Source organism: Hipposideros armiger, unplaced genomic scaffold (genome assembly GCF_001890085.2).
Source record: "Hipposideros armiger isolate ML-2016 unplaced genomic scaffold, ASM189008v1 scaffold_581, whole genome shotgun sequence".
NCBI classification, from domain to species: Eukaryota; Metazoa; Chordata; class Mammalia; order Chiroptera; family Hipposideridae; genus Hipposideros; species Hipposideros armiger.
Window position 1 is genome coordinate 184,850 of NW_017731931.1, and position 21,702 is coordinate 206,551.

Here is a 21,702-nt window from a genome sequence, read left to right on the forward strand (position 1 = left end):
ACAAACAAAAAAACTCAGCCGGTGTCTCAGTCATCCCTCTCTGGGCCCTTAACCCCCACTCCAACCCTGTTCCCCTCTGGGTCCTTAACACCCATTACCACTTGGCCCTTCATTTCCCTTAAGCAAGCTCTTCCCTTTTTATCAAAAGGCCTTCTCTTTTAAGCTAGCTCTTCCCTCAGAAAAGATTTTTGAAGACACTTTCATATTTTTTCCTTCAAGCCTCAACTTAGAAGTCACCTCCTCTAAGAAGCCTTCCCAGCCTGACCCAGGCCCCCGAGGCCCACCCAGGCTTAGCCCCTTCCCCGTTGTGATCCCACAGAGCCTGTTTATTTGTCTTTCTGTTTCACCTGGCTGTGAACTGTGGCCGGAACTGTGCTGCTTTCCTCCTTGCAGCCCAGTGCCTAAGAGTGTCTGGAGTGTAGTAAGTACTCAATAAATGTGTGTCAAAAGATTAATACAGTACTGAATACATGAATACAGTAATGCAAATTCTGACCAGGTTTTTTTGGGGTTTTTTTTTTTTAAAGATTTTTATTGGGTAATTGGGGGGATGGGAACAGTACTGGGGAATTAGGGGAAGGGGAACAGACAAGTTGCTGTTGTTTTGCTCTTCAGTCTAGTTGTGGAGGACACTGCTTCACTGGCCCAAGTTGGCACCATCATTGCGCTCTTCCCAGGCGAGGCAGATCAGTCGCCGGCTTCTGGACGGCCGCTCACTGCGGCTGCTGGCCGCTCACGCTGGCTGCTGGCCGCTCACGCTGGCTGCTGGCTACACATGGTAGCCCATGGCAACCCACTGCCACAGGGACTGCAGCCTACGCCGTCGCCAGCGACTCACTGCAGCCCAGCTCCAGGTTGAGCTGTTGTTCAGCATCTTAGCTGTAGAGGGCAGTGTCACTGGCCCTCATATGTGGGATCCGAACCGGGGCCCTCTGGCATCCCAAGCGAGTTCTTAACCATCGCGCCACTCGGCCGGCCCCTGACCAGGTTTAATTGGTGGCCTTTTCTAGGGCCTTACTGGATAATGGAATGTATATTGAATAACTACAATTCATTAGCCAAGCAGGGAGGATATTTTCAGCAGAAGGGCCCAGCTTGTGATGGAGATAGGGCTAGGCTAGAACCCTGACTGATCACTGGGTTGTGCATGGAATGTATATTTCAAGGCCTTTAAGCAAGGATTGGCTAAAAACAAACAAACAAACAAACTAAACTAAACTAAACCCTGTCCTGACCTGCCTTTCCAGAAGCCCCAGGAGGTGTCCAGAATGAAAGGCTAGAGAATCTCAGCAAGTTTCTCCTGGGCTTCACGTGCTACAGCGGCTGCTTGAGAAGTGTCAGGTATATGGTACAATAGTGACTTTGGATTCAGAGCAAGAGCACTTAGGTAGTTGGCTTGGAGAACTTACTGCTTAGCCCTGTGAACTTGGGCAAGTAACCTCTCAGGTTTCTCATCTATAGAACTGATTTAAGAACACAAACCAGGTACACCTGGTCTGAGGTTTAAATGTAGGGAAGTGCCTGTGGATTCCAAAGGATTGCCTCCAAATCAAGTGTGTTCTGTGTTGCCCCTGCCAACGGGTCCCACGGTGTCCAGGCCAAACACAGCCACTTCGGGGCAGGCACTGGGGAACCAGGATGCTGCCAGGGCTTGGCTGTTCTCAGTGGAAGGTGGCGGAGCAGGGCACTTCCTGCCAGGATGAGGATTCATATACCTTGTAGCTCAAGGGTTTCTGGCTGGAGGGCAGGGGGCAAGTAGGCTGGAGAGGGAAGTGGCCCTGGGATGCAGTGGGTGCCTGTTAGTAGGCAAGGTCAGGAACTCTGGCTTTGAATATGCAGGCAGAAGGGCCCAGCCAAACCCCAAACCATCATCTGACCAGAGACAGGAAAATGAATCAGAGGCAACCAGGAAGAAGCCTGAGGTTAACCTTGTGCAGACTGCAGGCCATGGTAAGAAAGGGGCTGATGGGGGCCTGGGGCCCGGGTGGATGTCTGACAACCTCTTGAACAAGGTGCTAAAGTCATTAGAGTGTGGGCAGTGACCAGGCAGCTCTGAGGCCCAGGTCAGCCGCTGGGCAGCCCTGGGGAAAGAGCCCACATTTCTCCCAGGGCAGCAGAAGTCCCCCTCTGCCAGTGTAGCAATTTTGCCCCCTGGTTTTCTGCTCCGGTTTCTGGTAAGGGGGCATGATGGGGCCCTGCTGCCCTGGGACTGCCGAGGGAGCACAGTGGACCACGCCAGCCTGGAAAGCCCCATGGTAAAGTGACTCAACCACAGAGAGGCCTGCTCCCGAGGCCCTGCAGGGGCTGTGGCTGCTGTGGCTCCACCTCTGGTCTAGGACCACAGAAAAGCCCACGCTGACAGGCTGCTCCCAGCAGGCACCTGGGGCTGAGTGGGCTGTCCTTGTTAGGAGCCCAGGAAAGAGCTTGTATACCCAATATGAAATTGGTGTTAATATAAACTGCTCGTTACAACTTAAGATGCTAACGATAATCCCCAGGGCAACCATTGAACAATAAAAATATATATAATGAAAGAAACAACAAGGGAATTAAAATGGCATACCTGAGTATTTTTCTATGAAAGTCTCACTCTCCTACTCATCCCTTAAGATAAAATATGCAATGCTCCTTCATTTTCCAAGCACTTTCCCCAATAAGATGATGCTTCTTCCTCACAACAACCCTATGAGGCAGGCTTTATGATATCAGTTTTATAAGATCTCTGATGCTCAGAGAGGCTAGGTAAGCAGCCCCGGGACACACAGCCAGTAAGTGTGAAAAGTGGACTGAAATGAGATCTGTTTCATTCAAGTGCACAGCTCTTTACTCCATAGCTCAGCTCAGCATTTGGCTACCAGAGATGCTGGCTTTCTTGTCCTTTGTTCCTTTTTCTAACTTTGAAAATATCAAACATGTACCAAAGTAAAGAGATACTAAAATGAACCTCCTTGTACCCATCACTCAGCTTCAACAATTATGACCAATCTTGACCCAGCTATATCCCCACACACTATCCCCTGCCCCTCTCCCCTTATTTTGAAGCAAATTCCAAATATATCCTTTCAAATGTGAAATTTTCAGTATGTCTTTAAAAAGTAAAGATTATTTTAAAAACATAACCACAAATACTATTATCACTTCTGAAAAATTAATAGTTCCTGAATATTATCAGGTATCTAAGTTAGTGTCAATTTCTGTCTCTTAAATATTTTTTTAGTTTGTTTGAATATGGACTCAAATATCATTCATACATTGCAATTGGTAGCTATGCCTTTTAAGCTTCTTTTCAGCCATAGATTCCCCCTCCCCTTGTCTTTTCCCCGCAGCAGTTTATCTTCTGGAAAAACTGATTCATTTGTCCTGTAGAGTTTTCTGCAATTTGGAATGTCCTGATTGCAGTGCTATAGTGTCACTAATGTGTCCTCTGTTCTTATAAATTGGAAGTTGGACCTGGAGACTTGATCAGGTTCAGGTTCAATTTTTTTTTTTTTTAAGATTTTATTGGGGAATTGGGGAAGGGAACAGTGTTAGGGAATTGAGGAAGGGGAACATTGTGTTTTTCCAGGACCCATCAGCTCCAAGTCAAGTTGTCCTTCAATCTTAGTTGTGGTGGGTACAAACTCAGCTCCAAGTCCAGTTGCCGCTTTCAATCTAGTTGCGGGACGGGGAGGGGCGGCGGGGGAATGCAGCCCACCATCCCATGTGGAAGTCAAACCAGCAACGTTGTTGTTAAGAGCATGTGCTCTCACCAGATGAGCGGCTGCTCAGCTCAAGGTGCCGTGTTCAGTCTTAGTTATGACGGGGCACAGCCCACCATCCCATGTGGGAGTCGAACCAGCAACTCTGTTGCTCAGAGCTCACACTCTTAACCAACTGTGCCACCCGGCCGGCCCATGTTCAATTTTTTGGCAAGCATACTTCATAGGTGCTGTTGTATACTTTGATCAGGAATATATAGGACTGATTGTCTTGTTGGTCCTCAGGACATTTTTATCTTTAAAACTTGGAAACAGTTTAAACGTCTGATAATAGGAGAAAAGTTACATAATGGAAGTTCATTGTTACAGAGGAATTTTATGCAGTCCTCAGTAATCATAGATTTCAAAGAATACTGAGTAATATTGGGAATGGTTATCATATGATATTTTTAAAAAGAGAAAGATTAAAAAATACATATAGTATGCCGTATATCAATGCAGAAGAAAAAGAGTAGATGGAACCACTAATTGCAAGGAAAAACAATGAATTATAGGGCCAGCCGAGAGGCACATTGGTTAGGAGCTGGCTTGGGACGCCAGAGGGCCCCAGTTCAGATCCCACATATGAGGGCCAGTGACACTGCCCTCTATAGCTAAGATGCTGAACAACAGCTCAACCTGGAGCTGGGCTGCCAGGAGTCGCCTACATTGGCGTAGGCTGCAGCCACTGCTGCAGTGGGTTGCCATGGGCTACCGTGTGTAGCCAGCAGCCAGTGCGAGAGGCCAGCAGCCGCAGTGAGTGGCCGTCCAGAGGCCAGCGACAGATCTGCCTCGCCTGGGAAGAGCAAAATGATAATACCAGCATGGGCCAGTGAAGCGATGTCCTCCATAGCTAGACTGAAGAACAAAAGGACAGCAACTTGTCTGTTCTCCTTCTCTCAATTCCTCAGCGCTGTTCCCATCCCCCAATTCCCCAATTAAAAAAATATATATATATATATATATATATATATATATATATGTTAATAGAGGCTTTTATTAAGGGTTAGGGTTATGGAGGATTTATTTTCTTTCTTTATTCTTTCTGTATTTTTCAATTTTTCATAAAATGTCCGTTTACTGTTATAACCAGAAAAAAATAATTTAAAATATTTTGTAAAACTTCTGTATGTGGAGTTGTGATTTTCCTGCAGCCATCCACAGGACGACAAAATGTTACTTTCTGAGGCAAGATCTAAATATACAAGGCAGTTTGATCAATTGAACAAATTACTGGTCAGTTGCTGGTTGATCACTGTTGTTTGATGTCTCTGAATGGTGGTTTTGGTCACAGGGACCAGTCTGCTAGTTCTGTGGGCCTAACAGGAGTGGGAAACAGTTAATCTTTGGCTTAGCTGGCCTGGCTGGTGGGGTTGGGTCTTGAGAAAGCTCAGTCCCATGGCCCTGTGTCCTCCAAATCATTCACCACAAGACCTCACACACACAGCCACAGAGACACAATCCCCCCAGCAGCAACAGGCACTTTGAGCAGGGTTAGACCAGGGCAACAGCCCACTGTCGGACGCATGCTGGAGGGTCCTTCTGCCCGGACAGCTGGACCAGGCTGCATGTTTGAACCAGACAGAGGAAGATGTGAGAATCCCATTTATGATTTCAACCTTCTCCTTCCTGGTCTAGGTTAACTCAGATCAACACCCTGAACAAAGCAGGCATCAGACATTGCTCTACAAGACAAGGAGATTAGATTTAGGATCTCAGAGCCCCTTTTCCTGCTCTGACACACTAATCTTTTCTGGGACCAGTTTCAAAGTCCCTGGGCCATTTGTACTATACTAAGGAGAGAGAGAGAGATCTTTTGTTTCCTCATTCATAAAGAATCATTTAAACTATGTCCTCACCATCAGATTGTGACACAGATATCACACACACACAGAGACTCTGGCTACTCCACTACCCAAACTCCACTCACACAGCTCAACCCCTTGGGGGTAAACAAATCACTGTAAGGACCTGCCAATCAGCCAGTCTCTTCCATGCTATTCTTGATTCCCTTTATTTATTTATTTATTTATTTATTTATTAAAGATTTTTTTATGGGGGAATTGGGGGATGGGAACAGCGCTGGGGAATTGGGAAAGGGGAACAGACAAGTTGCTGTCCTTTTTGTTCTTCAGTCTAGTTGTGGAGGACGTTGCTTCACTGGCCCAAGTTGGCACCATCATTGTGCTCTTCCCGGGCGAGGCAGATCAGTCGCCGGCTTCTGGTCGGCCGCTCACTGCAGCAGCTGGCCGCTCACGCTGGCTGCTGGCTACACAAGGTAGCCCATGGCAACCTACTGCAGCAGGGGCTGCAGCCTACGCCGTCGCTGGCGACTCACGGCAGCCCAGCTCTAGGCTGAGCTGTTGTTCAGCATCTTAGCTGTAGAGGGCAGTGTCACTGGCCCTCATATGTGGGATCCGAACCGGGGCCCTCTGGCGTCCCAAGCCAGTTCTTAACCAACGCGCCACTCGGTCGGCCCTCTTGCTTCCCTTTAAATGGGTGATATATTCTAAAACTTTTATTTTTTCTATTTATGAAGCATAAACAAGAAAATAAAAATCACTTAAGTCTTAGCCACACCATTCAGCAATAACCACTGACACTATTGTATTTCCTTCCAGTATTTAATAGTATATTTGTATTTTTATAAAGTTAATATCATAGTGTATATACAGTTTTATACTTCATATAATCATGAATCTTTACCCATCATTACAATTTTTTATAGATATCCTTTTATTCTTTTATCCTCTATGTTTTTGAGCTGATGAAATAATCCACAATTATTTATTGAGCTTCCACTATGTACAAGATAAGTACGGGGAAGCATTCAGAGGCATTTGACAATAACATTTCTATCCAAGAGAAGAAAAACAGAGATGTACAAAGCTTTCAGACAAGGCCAGGGAGGAAGGAAAGGGACAGAATGGGTGGTTGTGGAGACTATATTTTCTGAGCTGAAAATTGGTCCACAAGACCTGACCAAGGTGACCTTGGGCAAGTCATTTAATTTCTCTGTGCCTCAGTTTCCTCATCTGTAAGTTGGGGTTGATAATAATACCTGCCTCTAAACTGTCCTAGAAAATAGCACTATGCAAGTGTTTATTTGGAGGATACAAAAGTATTTCAGAAGCTATTGCTTGGTTGTCAAAATATTTGCATTTCTAGCAAATTCTAATGTAGGGATTGTGGTGCAAAATATTTGAAATCTGAACTGTCCTGGGAGATACAGAACGAAGTCTACCCTTGGAGGAAGGGGTGTGGGGAAGGGAGAGAGAGAGAGAGAGAGAGAGAGAGAGAGAGAGAGAGAGAGAGAGAGAGAGAGAGAGACATAAAAAGTGACATAGATTAAAAAATAATAATAATACAGAGACAGAGAGAGTTGTCCTAGCCAATGATCAGGGAAGAATTCACAATGGAGGAGAGATTTGAAATGGGCTTTAGAACTTTCCCTAAAAATCACAACCTTTCGATTTAAAAGTTCAAATAGTGAGGTGGGAGAAGCACACCTGACACACACCCCTCTCCAGACTTGAACCCCATCCCCAGAGCTTGCCCTCCGCGTGGCTAGCAGCTAGCCAGAGAAGGCACTCGGTTCACCTCTGTGGAGCTGAAAGGAACAAAACAGAGAGAAGACAAATATAACTTGTAGACCAGTGATTTCCCTTTTAATTTTAACCAGGAACCAAACCCTGAACTGGGACTTTTGTTCCAGTGCAAACATTCTCCACCAATTTTTCAGCATAATGTAACCTGATATGGGAATATCAGCAGAGGTCCAAATACAACATACTTTAAACAGCATTTGACTATTTGGCTCCAATGATGCATCATCTCTCTCAGAAACTATTCTCTTCATTTTTCGCATGATTTGACAAGGAGAGACTTTCTCATTTATTTTTTTTAAAAAAAAAATTTTTTTTTTTTTTTTACTTGAGCAGCTTTTCAAAAAAACAAAAGGCTACTAAAGACCAGCCTATAACTCTGTGCTTGTTGTTGAGACAGCACTGATGGTGAGATGAATCCTGACTGGAGTCACACAGCCTGAGGTCAGCTCTGGGCACCTTACTGAGGAGCTGGGAGCGTCTCGAAGGTGAAGGTAGTCGGAGCCAGGAAGCGCAGGGAAATCTGCAGGTTAAGAAGGGTTATGAAAAGACTGAGACTCAGCCCTATACTATGATTAACAGGTTCCAAATCAATTTTGCATTTTTTTTAATCACTCGATCTAGTGAAGTAGTTCTTTTTATGATTTATACAGAAGGAACTGAACCCAAAGAGGGTAAGTCACCGGTCCAATGCGATGACAAACCAGAGCTTTTATGCCAAGTTCTTCCCTGCTGGACGACAGCTACTTGAGGATGAGAATTCTGTTTTATTTGTCTTCAGATCACCATCAAACTCAACACAGCACCTAGCTCAGAGCAGATATTCCATAAACGTTTGCTGAGTGAATGAATGTGTAGGACTTTGGACGATGCCTTCACTCTCCACATCTCAGAATTCTAGGTAAGATGGCGTTAACAGTCCTTCCCAATTTGGAAGAGTCAATGGCAACACCTCTGTGGATTCCCTTCTGACAACTGGATCACTGTGCGTCATCAGGAAAATAATCAGTGAGTCTATCCCATTCTATGTCCCGTATTTCACTTCACAGGCTTATTGCACTTCATTTCCTATTGCAGCCGTGCCAAGTTACCACAAACATGTGACTTAAAACAAAACAAATTCATTCTCTTACAGTCCTGGAGGTCAAAGTCAGAAATCAGTTTCACTGGGCTAACGTCAAGATGTCATCAGGGCTGGTTCCTTTGGGATGATCTGAAGGGAGAACCCCTTTATTTGCCTTTTTCAGTTTCTGGAGGCAACCAGCATGCCTTGGCCTGTGGCTCCTCTTCCACACTCAAGCTCTGTTTCTATCCTCACATCACCTTTCCTGGTGTGGTCAAATCTCCCTCTGCCTTTCTCTTCTAAGGACACCTGTGATTCCAGGTCCACCTGGATAAGGTAACATTTACAGGGATTAGGATTTGGGTATCTTTAGGAGGGATTATTCTGCCTACCGCAATTATCATGACATTTATAATTTACCTTTTTTTTTTTTTTTAACTGGGGAATTGGGGAAGGGAACAGTGTTGGAGAATTGGAGAAGAGGAACATTGTGTTTTTCCAGGGCCTATCAGCTCCAAGTCAAGGTGTTGTCCTTAAATCTTGGTTGTGGAGGGCGCAAGCTCAGCTCCAAGTCCAGTCGCAGCTTGGGAGTCAAACCGGCAACCTTGTTGTTAAGAGCATGCGCTCTCACCAGCTGAGCCATCCGGCCGCCTGTTGGCAGCTCAGGTCAGGTGCAGCTAACTGGCCCATGTGGGAATTGAACCGGCAACCCTGTTGCTCAGAGCTCATGCTCAAACCAACTGAGCCACCCGGCTGGCCCCTATAATTTACCTTTTAATTGTAGATTTGCCTGGCTTTCTAGCACACTGTGAGCGACTTGAGAGCAAGTACTGTACCTTATTTACTTCTATATTTCAGCTTCTGATGTGGTGCCTCATACACAGTAGGTGCTTCATAAATAATTATATGAATAAATAATCCCATGTCTATGGACTGCTCCTGCTTTAAGGACCATCACAGTACAACATTCCAAAGCAATCTAAATCTAACTTCAAAAAAGCCTTAAAAGATGAGTCAGTCTTCAGAAAAATTCCCCTGGGGATGTAGAGAAGGAAGTCACACAGCATATTACTTAGCGAAGCTTCCTAGAAGTACCCTGGAGACATGTCTAGCTGTCCTCCAGGCCCGTTCACTTAGCTTCTCCACTCGCCTGCCCATCCACTGCCCCAGGCAGCCAAATTTATAATCGTTCCCAGGGACAATGCACGAGCATCAGGATTTAATTTTGACACTACCCACTCTCAACCAATCGGCTATCACTGGGAAGGGGGGTGGGGGAAGCAGTATCCACTTCCTAAATTCTTGGGCGTGTTCCTGGATCTGTCTGCCACAGCAGAGTCTGTGAGGCATCTATGTCTAGTCCCCAGTGGTCCCATTTGGAGTATATTTGGGACCAGCCCTCTGTCATAAAAAACAATTGAAAGGGGACTGCCTCCAGCCAGGGCCCTAAGGCTGGCTCTGAGGAGGCCTCTGGTGAGGGAAGAGGCTTGTCTGGCGGCCCACCTGGCCTGAAGGCTCGGGGATAGCCTACCTCCTCAGCCAGCCCAGAATCTCCGGTGCGAACGCCCTGAAGGCCTTCCTTTCTCCTCCTCCCAAATTAACATCATCAACCAAAAAATATGAGTCTAGGTGAAATCTCACTTGGTTCAGTGACCCTCGGCTATAAATTCCTGATGTTCTGCCGGGATCCACCCCTTTCTGAGTCTCCAAGCTGTGCTCATAGGAGCTTTGCTGTATGCGTGCAAGTCACCCTGAGTACATAATAATGACAAGACTTCCAATGTAGCTTTATCGGCTTTGTCACATCTAATGCTCACACCAATCCCGTGAGGTAGGTACTCTGTTAACCTACTTTTTTCCCAGAGGGGAAACCAAGCCACAGCAAGCTTAAGTGACTTGCCCAAGGCTCTCAGTTAATAAGTGGTGGAGTCAGAATTCACCTCCAGGCAGCCTGGCAGTTAGGCAAAACACCTCATCTTCCTAATAACCTGGATTGTGAGTTGGACTGCCTTGTGTTCTACCCAGGGTTTTCAGGCATCCTGCCTCATAAGCAGAACGCTCTGGGTCCACACAGAATTCCCTAACGTTGGAACCTGACTCTGGTATTTTTCCACGCAAGCCCTGCCACTCCTGTAGCCTCTGAGGGCAGGGCTCCCTGCGAAGTTCTCTGGTTTTCAGGAGCTCGGGGCCTCTGAAATGATGGTTTATTGCTTCCTCCTTAGCGGGAGCCCAGTGTCTGATGAGGCTGGCCTCAGCCTCTGAACTTTCAGTCCTGCCTGTCCAACAGTGCCACTCCTTTCCCCTGACTGCAGGACAAATAAGTTCGTGAAGCCAAGTTAACAGAACCCAAGAGCTAAGTTAAATCCTAATTTCCTGCCTCAAGCCTCGCCAGGAAGTTTCTTAGTTTTTCATTCTGAAGAGTTGGAATAACCCTGTGTGAAGTGGTTCTTCTTTCAGTACAATCAGCATTGGATGGTGCATTGTCCCAAAGGTTAGGTTTCTGATCCCAAAGGTGACCTTGGCTGGATTATAGAAAGAGCACACTTAAAGTACAGTGTCTTGGATGGTAGTTCTGCTGTGTTGGCATTCACATTCCCTCGTGTTAAAAAAGTCCCTACATTGTCCATTTCAATCGTCCAATGTGCTATTATAAGCAAGTTTGCTTAGAAATTCCTCTATTATTTGTACTTGGGTCATTTCCTATTTTTCTCTTTTCTACACATCTACACAGCATAAAGTAGATTCCTTTTTGTTTGCTTAATTTTTTATTTATTTACTTCCTTGTAGATAAGTTTCCTAAAATAAAATAAATAGTCCAGAAGATAAGAACATTTTTATAGCTTTTGATACATATCATCTGATTGCTTAAGGAATTACACAAACTCATATGGTCACCAGCAACATATAAGCAATTTCCCCACAGTTTTGTTAACATTTTTATTTGATTTTACTAGTTTAACAGTTCTAGAATGATATCTTAAAGTTGTTTGGATATGCTTTTCTTGCTTCCAAGGCTGTATATTTTTCTATGTGATGTTTGTTCTTCCTTTTTATTTAGGAATAAACTATTCATCTCCTTTGGCAACTTACATAGTGGAATCCAGACACAAACTATATATTTGTATCAGTTTTTTCCTATTTTAAAACAAACTTCTAATAGTTATATTTTCACATATCTTTTATTTCTATAGCCTTGTTTTATATGTATTACCATACATTTTAGAACGATCTTTACATATCTTGTCCTTAACAATATTTTTTTATTTCTTCAATAGTCAGACATTTACCAACCTTTCAAACACGAGATAGCCATGTTATTTTTGCCCATTCTTAAAAACACTAGTGTGTTTTAGCCCATCTACAATTTATTCAATATGATGTAATGTATTACTTACTCTAAAGTAATTAACTTTCTTTCTATTATATTATCCATCCCATTGCCCAAACAATTAGTGAGCAATGAAATCTTTCTGCATTATATTGTTTCTCCTTTGTTGTAAATTAAGTTTCTAAAGTAGGACATCTGTGCTATGGGAATTTCTATTTTGTTTCATTCACTCAGCAAATATTTATTGAGCACCTACTATGTGACAGGCACTGTTCTAGGTGCTAAGGATACAGCTATGAACAAAACAAACATCCTGGTGGAGGAGTTGGGAGAGGGAGATGATTTTTTTAAATAGGTAATAGATGGATACATAATAAGCAAGGTACGAAAGAATGATAGGGAGCCTGGTGTGGGGATGAAAAGTTGAAATTTTCAATGGGGAACTTAAGGAGATGACATTTGAACAAAGACCTGAAGGAAGGAAGGCAACAAGCATGCAGATATCTGGTGGAAAGAAGGTTCCAGTGGAGAGAACAGCAATTATAAAGGAACATCAGATTCCTTGAGGACAAAGGTGCCCTCTGTGCTCTGGTTGTGGTGCTGAGAAAGTCCATAGGATCCCAGCGGAACCCACAGATCTGTTAGGAGGCCCCTGCTGTCCAGTAGTACAGGCAAGAGGCCATGGTGGCTTCTGGCAGAGCCGTGAGAAGTGGTCGATTCTGGATCTATTTTTGACCTTAGGATGACTGCCCATATTTTGGCTAGACCACTAGAAGGGTGGTTTGGCATTTACTGAGATGGATCAGACTGTAGCAGGAGCAGTTTGCAATTTGGAATTGGTCCTATTTTAAGCTTAAGATGCTATACCAAATGGAGATGTTCCCCTGATTTTTTTCTGTTTGCAGACCTATAGTTTTGGTAAATGTGTTTTTTTGCAAGGCATTTTAAATCCTGTGAGAGAGTTCTTATTTTTTCATATTATTCCATAAAATTGATATCAATTATTCAGCCTCTATAATTATTTTATAAGGCCTTAAACTAGTATTGCATTACTATCTATCAACTTTGAAAATTTTGTCACATTTATTAAATTTTGTTTTTTCAATAATGACCTGGTATATCTCTTCATTTGTTCACATTCTCCTTTACTTTTCCTGTTATGGTTTAATAATATTCTTGGACTAAATCTCATGGCTCAAAGGAAATCCTTAAGTAAATTTATTTTTGGTTTGTGGTTATAAATGGAATCTTTCTCTATTTTTATTTTGTTTTATTAATATGCAGCTGTAGTTGACCGATGGATAGAAATGCAATTGTTCTGTGTGGGTTGCTTTTGGCTACATCTTTGCTGAATTCATTTATTATTTCTAGTAATTTAGGGGCTGCTTTTCTTGGAACTTTCAGGTATATAATCATGTCAACTACAAAAAAGGAGTAATTTTTGTATCCCTATATTTTTATTTCCTTCCCAAATAGCTACTACTAGTATTTCCGATGCCATGTTGGAAAGAATTGTGCTGTGTGAACCATCCTGCTTTCAAGGTAAGGAGCTTGTACACCTCCAGTAAGCGTGATATTGGCTCTTCAGAATAAGTACATGGTTCTTCTCATCAAGGAATAAAAGTCTCCACATCTTATTTCAAAGCTTTAATATAAAGTAAATATAAAACTTTATTAACTGTCATTTCCACAACTATTAAAAACATGAGTATGTACTTTAAAATTGCTTTGCTCTTTCATTTGTGATTTAATGTTCTCCTTTTTCTCTTTTTAAAATGAAGATTAACTAGTTCATGAAGTGCCAAGGAATCCAAATGCAATTATATTTTTGTTTTCCTCTTTAATTTTTGCCAGTTTTTTGCATGTCTTTATTATTACATTATTTAAGACCTAAAACTTGAGACTTGTTAGGCATTCATTGTTCAATATATGTTTTTACCCTTAATATTTGTAACTATAAAATCGACTTTATTTGGCATCATGTTTTTTACAGTCATGAGAGAGTTTAGAATATTCTCATATTTTAGTCTTTTTTTAAAAAAGTATTTTGATTTTAATTATTTTTCTTATAGGTAATGACTAGTTATATTTATTTTATAACCTAGTCTTTAAATTTATTTTCTCCTCACAAGGAAGTTTATTTCCTTGACATGAAATGATAAACTTGTATGATCTTTCATTGTCCCTCGTATTTATCTTTATTGATTTTTTTTTTAACTTTCCTGTTTTCTTTAAGTTGTCTCTGTGGAGAAACAGAAGTACCAATCTTTGTGGTAATATTTTGACAGCCTGGAATTTTTTCTGAGATTCTAATTTTTTAGGTAGGGTTAAGCAGATATCTGAATGCAGGCTTTATTTATTTTTTATTTTTTTATTTTCTGACAGTGTCTCATTGATATGTGGTACCAAATCTGGGAAATAGGGACTATTATCTTTATTTTGCAGACTTTGAGGCTCAGGGAGTTTAAGAGACTTGTCAATGTTTTACATCTAGTAAGTGGTATAACCATAATTTAAACTTTATTAAATATAATGTTACCAGTTGGTTTCACTAGCCTTGCCTTGCATCGGTGTCCTAATGGATACTTTGTCCTAAGGGTTTTGCCACTTTGTAGACTTCTTTGTCCCTGGCTATGGTCTTTGTCTCTGTAGGGCTCCGCTGATGAGCAGTATCCAGCCTCTCCTTTGATCTTCAAGAAGAGAAGATGGAATCAGTCAATCTCACTTGCTTCTTGGCAAAAGGGAGGCTCAGGTCCAAGGTTGCGCCTCTCCAAAGCCATGAAATAACCTCCATGACAGTGTTTCTGTAGATGGTGCCTGAGGACCACCCACCTCAGGTGCATCTGAGAAATTAACTGCTCCCTAACAAAACACATTCCTGGGCTCCATCCAGACTTACTGAGTCAGACACTCTGAGCACAGGTCCTAGGAGTCTTAATCTTAACAGGCCCCCAGGTAACTCTTACACACACTCAAATTTGAGAACCACTGTCCAAGTTTGACATATCATGCCTTCTGGGTTGAACACACCATAGGATATCCTCCAATGAGTCATGTCCTTGTGTAATTCTCTCCGTTGAGTGTGGGGAGAACCTGTGACCTGCATCTAACCAATAGAAAATGGCAAAGGTGATTATGTTGTGTTATATAAGACTATCTTAGAGGACTGGGGAGAGAGATTCTCCTGCTGGCCTTGAAGAAGTAAGCCGCCATGTTGTGAGAGCCTATAAAAGGGCCACCTGCCAGAAAACATAAGTGACCTCTGGATGCTGAGAACAGGCCCCAGATGACAGCCAGCAAGGAAACAGGGATGTCAGTCCTATAATCACAGGACCTGAATTCTGCCAACAGCCATGTGAGCTGGAAGAGGACTGAGCTCAATAAAAGAACACAGACAGCCCTGCCTGTTTGAAACCTGGATTGTAGCCTTGTGAGACCGAGCAGAAGACCCAGCAAAGCCTCACCTGGACCCCTGACCCACAGAAACCGTGAGATAATAAATGCATGTTGTTTTAAGCTGCTAAGTTTGTGATAATTTGTTACATAGCAATAGAAAATGAATATACCTCCCTTCTCAAAATTTCAACACCCAACTTTCTTATGATCACATTATTTACAGACTTGGGAGTGGGGAAGGGCTGTAAGTAATTAACTATTTATTTATTTTTAATTTTAAATGTATCTTTAAAAATTGGTGATACACCAATCTACTTGTATACTCATTATAAAATTTAAAAGACCAACAACACCAAGTATTGGCAAGGATGTAGAGCAACTGGAATTCTCATACAGTGCTGGTGGGAATGGAAAACGTTCCAATCACTTTGGAAAACTGGCATTTCTTAGGAAGTTAACCTATACATACCATACAATCTAGCCTTTCCACTCCAATGTATTTACTCAAAAGAAATGAAAATATATTTCCATTGAAAGACTTGTACACAAAAGTTAACAAAGTGTTATACACATAGTTCAAATTGTGAACAACCCAACCCAAATGTTTATCAATCATTGGCTGGATGAACAAAATGTGGTACAACCATACAATAGCCTTTTATTCAGGAATAAGCTATTGATACCCATAACACGAATGAATCTCAAAATCATTATGCACTGTGCAGAAGCCAGACACAAAAGAGTGCATACTGTATGATTCCATTTACATAAAATGCTAAGTAACCTCTAATGACAGAAGGTAGTCCAGTGGTTGTGGGGGGGACAGGGCAGAGAGAGACATGGACACAAAGAGCCATGAGGAATTTGGGGGGGGGGTGATATAAATGTTCTGTATCTTGATTGTGGTGGTGGTTTCACAAGTGTATACAATTCTCAAAACTCATTGTATTGTGCATTTTAAGTGGATGTGGTTTAACTCTATATAAATCATTCCTCGGTTCCTCAATAAAGTTGACAAGGAGTAAATAGATCCACGAGGTACAAAATTTAAAAAGTACAAAAGGCACAAAGTAAGTCTGCCCCAACCCAGAGGCAAACACTGTTACCAGTTTCCTGTGTATCTTTCTAGAGATATCTTTACTTAATATAAATCAAAGATCTTTACATATCAGTACATTAAAATATTTCATACTTATTTTTAATAGCTGCACAATTGTCCCTTTAATGGCTATACCATAATTTACTGAACCAGTTTCTAATCGATGGACATTAGATTATTTCCAATTTTTTTCCCAAAGAAAACAACAATGAGCTTAAATTGCTGGGCTAAAGAGTATGTGCATATTTTTTATTTTTAAATATATTGCTAAATTACCCTCCATTGAGGTTATATCAATACATAGTTCCACCAGCAATGAGAGTGCCTGTTTTTTCCACACCCTTGATGACACATATGTTATCAGACTATTCAATCTGCTGGGTGAAAAAGTATATATCATAATTTTATTTTGTATTTCTCTTAGTATGAGTGAGATGGATAATCTTTTCACATTTTGTTGTTGATAGTTGCTTTTATGATTACCTTTTTGTGAACTATTTATTCATATCTGCCTACTTTTCTATAGGGTTGTTTCAGATTGTCTTTTAATAGTTCTTTATACATGGTCTTGGCTCAGATCCTTAGGAAACGGAGGCTGAGACAACGCTTCCATGCTCATGCTTTACTGGGGGAGTATAATCCCAGGACAACAAGGGTGAAGGGGGAAATGGAAGTGAGGGCAAAAAGAAGGGAAAGTATATATTTGATGGTACATTATGGAGCTGGCCACAGCTTCACGAGGAAACACAATCGCTCAACTATATCAGTGTCAGGAGTGGGCACGGTGAGGGGTAGGAGAGGACTTTCTCTGTCCGTTCCCTCCCATCTGCAGTCTCTTGTAGGTCAACATTTGTCTCAAAGGGCATTAACTGCCCTGCACTTCTGGGTGGCATCACCCAGCACAGCTGGTGGGAAGCCAGATCGCATGTCCCATGACACAGTGTTTCATCTGAGTCCAGAAAAAAGGAGAGTCGCACCTTTCCTATCTGGTGCCAATGCAGCTGTGGCCCTAGCCCAGGCTTCATCCTGGTGGATGGTAAGCCAGGCAGGGTTGTTGGGGACAAAGCAACGAGGGCAGTGGCCAGGGCATTCCATTGAGCAAGCAACTGAGGTCATGGAGGGCAGGTTGATCTGTGCAAGTCTGGAGAATATTTTATATATATATATATATATATATATATATATATATATATATATATATATATGTATAAGTCTGACAATGAAGTTCATTAACTTGTTGCAATGCTGTTGCTAACCTTTTTTTATATCAGAGGGATTATTCATTATGAATTTGTACCAACTGCACAAACAGTTAACCAAGTTTACTATTTGGAAGTGCTGAAAAGACTGCTTGAAAAAGTTAGACGACGTGAATTTTTTGCCAAGAATTCATGGCTCTTGCATCACGACAATGCACCAGCTCACACAGCACTGTCTGTGAGGGAGTTTTTAGCCAGTAAACAAATAACTGTATTGGAACACCCTCCCTACTCACCTGATCTGGCCCCCAGTGACTTCTTTCTTTACCCAAAGATAAAGGAAATATTGAAAGGAAGACATTTTGATGACATTTAGGACATCAAGGGTAATATGTTGACAGCTCTGATGGCCATTCCAGAAAAAGAGTTCTAAAATTGCTTTGAAGGGTGGACTAGGTGCTGGCTTTGGTGCATAGCTTCCCAAGGGGAATACTTTGAAGGTGACCATAGTGATATTCAGCAATGAGGTATGTAGCACTTTTTCTGGGATGAGTTCACAAACTTTGCCATACCTCGTATAAAGTTTGAAGGTACCCCTATAGGGCATGGCATGTAATAGGCCCTCTATAATAGCTGTGTTGTTACTATTTTTATTATTATTTACTATTATTGTTATTAGGAGGTATAGGGGAAATGCAGAGGAAGCTGTTAGAGGTTAGGTAGCTTTGGAGGAGACGGTTTGGGCATGGGATGGAGTGTTGCGGCGGGTTGTCCAGTAATCACTAAGGTAATAATAACCATCAGATACTGAACACCTACTCTGTCAGGAATTCCACATGCATCACTTCATTAAATACTTACAACAAACCTCAACATCAGTGGTACCAACGCAATTGTCAAAATGAGTACTTACTTCTCTGAGTTTCAAGGTCACAGATCCTAGTAAGTGGTTGAGCTGGGTTCAAGCCAAAGCCATCTGATTTCAAAGCTAGTGTTCCAGGTGTAACTCTTATCCTATTCTGAATAACGCAGGAACTGAGGATCTTCTGGGAATAAAACCTACTTTAGAGACTTGTCAAGAACCTGAATAGTGAGTTAAGCTAAGCTAAGGTCTTGAGTAAAGTTGCAAGTCTACCTATGCCCAATTTTCCATCAACCTGTGCTTACTACTCCTGTTGTCATTAAAGATGTCTTAGCATTTTAAACAACTGAGCCTGTGCTGGACCAAACGGACTGCACTGTGTGTGGAGAGTTGGTTCTTGGGGGGAAATCTCCACCTGCATCTGTTTTCAGCAGCAGCAGCAGCAGCAGCAAGTTACCAGTGTTTTTTGGAAAGCTGCCTTTTAGGGGACTGCCCTGGGCCTGGCTTATCACAAGAATTTCATTGGTTTGCATTTCCCTAGCACATATCAGATGTTTGCTTTAGCATACCATACATTTTCAAAGTATGCAAGACATGGAGACGCGCCTCAGGCATGGCTGCTGCAAAGCTTCATCTGGCTGCAGCCTCTGACCTCTTCTCTAATACACAGGCTCATCCTGGTCAAAGACTCCTCTTGGGCATCAGAGAACTTAGAGCCTGATTCTGAATTCTCCGTGCACTGTCATTGTTACACAAGCCTTCTCTCCACCAGCCAGGTGGTCTTAAATGTGCTCTGACCCCCACATCCCCAGGAAGTTGCAGAGCACATGGTAGGTGCTCAATAAGTGTGTTCTAAATTGAGAGGTTCAGGGCTGGCCAAGTGGTTCAGTTGGTTAAGAGCTCACTCAAGAGTGCAGGCTCTGAGCAACAGGGTTGCCGGTTTGATTCCCAGCCAGAGCTGAGCTGAGAGGTTCACTGAATAGTAATTTCACCTCTTGGCATCAGTATTATGTGGCATCGGTATTCAAGAGGGGTGGAGGGGCTTGTGTAACAGGGGTGACTTCTTTCAAACCTCTCTGTACATATGTCTCCCCCACGGACAGTCCTGCTGAAAATAAACATAACCTGCTCTGTGTGTCCCCACCACAGGAGGGGCATACAGCAGGGATAAGAACTGGCTTCTCTGGGGGAGCTTTTCCAAAGGACACCATCTATTTACTCAACAAATATTTACTGAACAAAATGGGAGGAGGACAGGCATTCCAGAGACAGAGCAGTTTAAACAAAGCTAAAGAGGAAGGAAAACCAGGGGGGGGTGTGGGGTCCAGTGAGTAGGGAAATTCAGGAGATAAAATCTGGAAGATAGGAGGAGCCAATTAAGACATCTTTGAATACTTGGCAAAGGAGTTTCGGCTTATTTTAACAGGCAAGAGGAAGTCAGAGGAAGATTTTAAGCAAGAGATGGACATAATCAAAACTGCTCATTAGGAAATAACTTGACAGCAGGGCCTGAAATGGACTGAAATGAAGAAGAATCATACAAAGCAGCCAGCAATCGTAGAGGACTTAGTATGCATCCGGCACCATGTCAAGTCCTCTATACACACTGTCTCGTTCAATAAACGCAATAGATAATGCATTGAAGACTCAGTGCCAGGCACGTGGTGCTTTCCAATTCTCAAAATCACCCTGTGAGTTGAATGTTACCATCACCTCAATTTTATAGATGGTGCCTGAAGAGTTCAAAGAGGTTAAATATTAAATAACCAAGGTCAAACAGCAGTAAGTGGCAGAGCCAGGATTTAAACTCAGATCGGGCTGAGTCCAAAGCTGACTGTCAAGGGAGTGAGATGTCAGGAAGCAATTTCAAAAGTCCTGACAACTGGTGATGAACTGGAAGAGGGACAGGAAGGAAGGAAAGATATGACACTGAAGCTGACAGACGGGTGGTGAGAGGGCATCGTCGAAGATGGCTTAAGTTTTGGAGCATTGGTGACCAACAGAAAGCTGACTCTGTAATGAAAATCAAGAACTAGGAGGCAAAGTAAGTAAAAGGGATTCAAAATATGTTGAATTTGATGTGTTGATGGTGTTATCAAGTGGAAATATCTTGCAAGTGTTTAGAAAAATCATCTCATTCCTTACACCTGTTCCCCATTTATAATTTCTCATTCTGTTTTTTAATTAAAATTTTTTATTGTTATTAGGAAGTGTAGGGGAAGTACAGAGGACGCTGTTAAATTTAGAGTTTAGGTAGCTTTGGAGGAGACAGTTTGGGCATGGGATGTGGCGTTGCATAACATAATGTGCATAGCATAAAATTCAGCTTTTAACCATTTTTCAGAGACTTTTATTTTTTTAATTGGCATACAATTGACTTCTGGTTTCCAGTCCAGCATGGAAGGAACTTGAAAATCATCACTCCATCCTAACAACAAGTGAAAAGCTGAACAAACGGAAAAATCAACAACTCTTTCTAGATTCATCAAATAAGCGAAGTCACAGGACAAACCGCTGTCCTCAAAATTGGAGAGAACTAGACAACCAGATACAGAGAATCACAACATACTGGAGCAGAAACCCTCATGGGAATCAGCACTGGGGGTGGAAAACCTAAACTGTAATTGATGAATTGCTAGAGGCTCCGTGTGGACAAGTCTGAGTTAAAAACTCCGGGGTGGAGTAGGGGTAAGGGTGGGGGGTATCATGCTTTTGTGAGTTGTAGCTCCAGAAACTCTACCAGATTCTCACAGAGTGTATCAGAGAAAAATCCCCTCCTGCTTCCAGCAGGAAAAGGAGTAAAGTAACTGTTCCTAAGTATGTCAGAGCATTCTGTTGTCCTTAACAAGACCTGCTTTCAGTAGACACTGTTTTGCCAGAGCCTAACCTGCTGATGTTTTAGCAGAGCTTAATCAAGCTGAGGGAAGGGAAAATACCCCACTCCAGTCCATTCTAGCCATCCTATCCCACCTAAGGGAACAGAAACCTGGGAAGCACTTGTGAAGTTCACAGCCCAGGGGTAGAGACTCAATAAAAAAGTGAGACCTCATCATGGGACTATAGAACACTTCTCCCCACCCCCACACACCTTACCACCACACCAGTAAAGGCCTATTTCCCAAAGTTCTTTTAATCCAGCATATCACGCCTGGTTTTCAACAAAAAAATTACAAGGCATACTAAAAGGCAAAAAACACAGTTTGAAGACACAGAGCAAGTGTCAGACCCAGACCCAGCTATGGCAGAGAATGTAAGAATTACCAGATCAGGTATTTAAAACAACGATGACTAATATGCTAAGGGCTCTAATGGAAAAAGCAGACAACATGCAAGAACAGGTTGGTAATATAAGCAGAGAGATGGAACGATAAGAAAGAATAAAAAATGCTACAGATCTAAAACACAGTAACAGA

General features: G+C 42.4%; 1 long non-coding RNA gene across 1 annotated transcript; it reads left to right on the forward strand.

Moving 5' to 3' along the window:
* The first annotated feature begins 1,806 nt into the window (after window positions 1-1,806).
* Window positions 1,807-15,220, forward strand: LOC109371561 (uncharacterized). Its single transcript, XR_002121901.1, has 4 exons — window positions 1,807-1,950; window positions 8,124-8,243; window positions 13,210-13,275; window positions 14,386-15,220. It is a non-coding gene; the product is annotated as an uncharacterized LOC109371561 (long non-coding RNA).
* Window positions 15,221-21,702: the final 6,482 nt, after the last annotated feature.